General features: G+C 41.2%; 1 long non-coding RNA gene across 1 annotated transcript; it reads left to right on the top strand.

Annotated features, from left to right (window-relative positions):
• The first annotated feature begins 1800 nt into the window (after nt 1-1800).
• On the top strand, nt 1801-2207 carry LOC118599966. Its single transcript, XR_004949522.1, has 3 exons — nt 1801-1898; nt 2054-2075; nt 2142-2207. It is a non-coding gene; the product is annotated as an uncharacterized LOC118599966 (long non-coding RNA).
• Nucleotides 2208-3258: the final 1051 nt, after the last annotated feature.

Below are 3258 nucleotides of genomic sequence, written 5' to 3'. Positions count from 1 at the left end.
TTGTTAGTGGGTATGCCCCACAGGTAGGATGTGAGCTGGAAGAGAAGGAGAAGTTCTGGTTGGATCTTGATGAAGTGATGATGAACATGCACAGAGCGATACTTCATATTGTTCAGTTTGGGGGAGAACCCATAAATCTGAGTTACTTCTTTAATGTTGTGGTTGTTTTGCTGTTTGTTGTCATTTTTGTGACTTTAAGTTACATTTAATTGTAGCTTAATGCAGATAATGTAATGCTACACTTGTAAACTTAGCTCTGGACTTTTAGGTGAGCTCCTTCACTTCTGGGACTCGTAGTTTTAAATCGTTCCATAACTCTGCTGCAGATCCGTACCGACACACAGCCTCTCTGTCTGCGCGGTGAATGTTTCATAATCCGCTCTTCGAACTGAACGACATGATCTCGGCGCAGAATATGAATGAAGCCTTGGACGAGCGGTTCATTTCCAGTGTAAACTCATTATCCGTCCTCACGGCGTTTGGTTTGAAGAGCGCGGATTATGAAACGTTCACTTTGCAGACAGAAGCGCCGTAGACACGGATCTGCTGCAGATCTTCTGGTTCATCTCCAAACAGCGCAGTAATGACAGCCGCGGCAGCGCTAGCTGTGTTAGCACCGATGTTAGCTTAGCTAGACGAAGCTCTCTGTTCAGCGTGATCAAACTCAGTATCAACATGCTTCATCTTCAGGTGTTCATTTATCACCATCGTGCTCTCGTGGAACACAAGTTCTGTCTTGCAGAAATTACATTTAGAACCTTTTCCTCTTTTATTTTCCTTATGCTTTATGAGCCTACCAAGAACTTTCTGTGACATCACTGCTGACCGGATTAGCACCACTGCGCATGTGTGACGAGAACCCTAGTTTTAAGATCAAAACAAGGAAAAAAACAAACAAAAAACGACGCTTCGACGACCAAATTATTAGTCGACTATTTTAATAGTCGATTAGTCGTATAATCGTAGCAGCCCTATAGAGGTAACCAATTAAAATTTCAATTGGTCCAGTTATAAAAATAGCTTTCATACAAAATAGAGCTGGGAATCACTGGGTAGCTCACGATACGATACGCGATACATGGCTCACAATATCGATAATATCGCGATACTTCGATGTAAAAATTCTCTCTAATAACTAGCACTATATAGAAGAACATGTTTTTTGGGAAAATATATCCCCATTTATCTTTTTTAGATTAAACACAATCATAATAAACAACTTTTCTTATTTTGTGCAACAAATTATAGAGACTTTTGTGCAACATTGCTGAAATCAGTAATACTATGTCTTTGACAAGCATTGACAACAACTGAATTGGAATTATCTGTTAAATTCAATGTTAACAATAGTAAACATTACGGGTGTAACGAATCACAAAACTCACTGTTCGGATCGTGTCACGGTTTTAGGGTCACGGTTCGGATCATTTTTTGGATCAGTAAAAAAAAAAAAAGCAAAAAACAACAAGATAAAAGCTAAATTAATTTTTGGAAACACTTCGAATCATATCAATAAGCATACAAAGTACTTCACTAGGTCTGGGAATCTCAGGGTACATCGCGATATGATGCGATTCACGATACATGCCTCACGATACCGATGTATCTCGATACGGCAAATATTCCAAAAACCATTATATTACCTGTTAATCTAGAATATTGTCATGCCTGCCCTGCTCCACCCCCTCAAGGTAATCTTCCCTTGATTTCTGTCACCTGTGACTGTGCCTATTTAAACCAGCTCCTGCATCACAGCCTTGCCGGTACGTTTCAGCCTTACAGCCACGACTACCTGGTTCTGAAAAGCTCCAGACCCCGTTCATCCATTCCATTCCAATCTGACCTGACCTGTTTCTGCCTCACGACCACCCGTTCAGCCTGCTTCCCTTGTGCCTTTTGTGAGTACCTCTTTACATTTCTCCTGAAGTGAATTCCTGTGTACCAGACCTTCATTCAGCCTTGGACCTCCCTTACACCCCCTTCTCCTTCTCCCTTCGCTGCTGTGTTTCCTGTTGTCTCATCCTGAGCAGAGATCACACTCCATTCCTTACAGCCACTACTCCATCTTCAAGACAGTAAGCTACGGTAAAATCTACATTCATCTTCCTGTTGGCCACTGCTCACCTGTTCCCACTCCACAGAGTGCTGCACCTCCTGGTGGCTGGAGGCGATCCCTGCACTGACTCACCTGTTCCTGCTTATCCTCCTGCAGTCTTCAATAAATTATTGTCATCTGCTCCTGGGTCTGGGTCTGCTCTCTTTTGGCTTGTCCTCAGAACCACCAGCTGACAGATATTTAACTATTTTTAAGACACAGTTATGTTTTAATTTTCTGCAAAAACTTTTTTTGAACAATTTAAAACACGATATAAAAATTTAATGTCCTTTCCAACATTAGAATAATATTAACAATTAATATGAACGGGTCTTTACAATAACATATTTTAAGGAAAAAAATAAACAAAGCTTCAGTTAAGAGCTAAAATACAGAGCATATCAAATGACCTTCTCACTTCAAAGAACAAAAACTGTAAGTAAAAATGCATAATGCTGCATTTTAATTTTCATTTTACACATGATGTCAGATAATTTATTATTATTGAGGCATTATATTAATGTTCAGGCTGTTAATCATTGTTTATTGTTCATTATTTTACATTGCCAGTATCCATATTCATTTCACCTCCTTTTAATTATATTTTCCTTCACTTTCCTTTGATAATCAACACTTCAGTCACGTGCTCCACATGTGTACCACGAGCACACTTACCTGTTGGATCAATAACACTGCTAGACATCTCATTTACGGTCAGCGCCTCTCCGCTAGAATTTCATGTATTTTATCGCGGTGTTTGGACAGGTTACAGCCGTTACCGCCCTTACAATCCATGTTTTTGTTACATTAGAAACCGCGTGCGCCGCCTGCATCTACTTTAGAAAAACACAGACACAGCTCGGACCTTTTTGCTCGCGGCCGCTCTGCAGCCTGGGTGATGAGCCCCGCCCCTCCCCTCTGCCTGCATCAAAACAAAGAGGATTTTCATAAATTTGACGCAAATTCCATTGATGTGAACGGACAATTGATTTAAATTATGACAGCGCAAGGTGTGTGTGCGGGGGGTTGGAGTGGTCCGCGGTACACACGTGTCCCGAACCGTGGCTTCTGATCCGTATGGATCACAGATCAACTGTGATCCGTCACACCCCTAGTAAACATGATCAGCAGTGACACTACTTAGTGCAGAATTGGCGCTTCTC

This window comes from Oryzias melastigma, linkage group LG17 (assembly GCF_002922805.2).
Source record: "Oryzias melastigma strain HK-1 linkage group LG17, ASM292280v2, whole genome shotgun sequence".
Taxonomy (NCBI): domain Eukaryota; kingdom Metazoa; phylum Chordata; class Actinopteri; order Beloniformes; family Adrianichthyidae; genus Oryzias; species Oryzias melastigma.
Note: the sequence above shows the minus strand (reverse complement) of the source record. Positions and strands in the feature narration are given on the sequence as shown.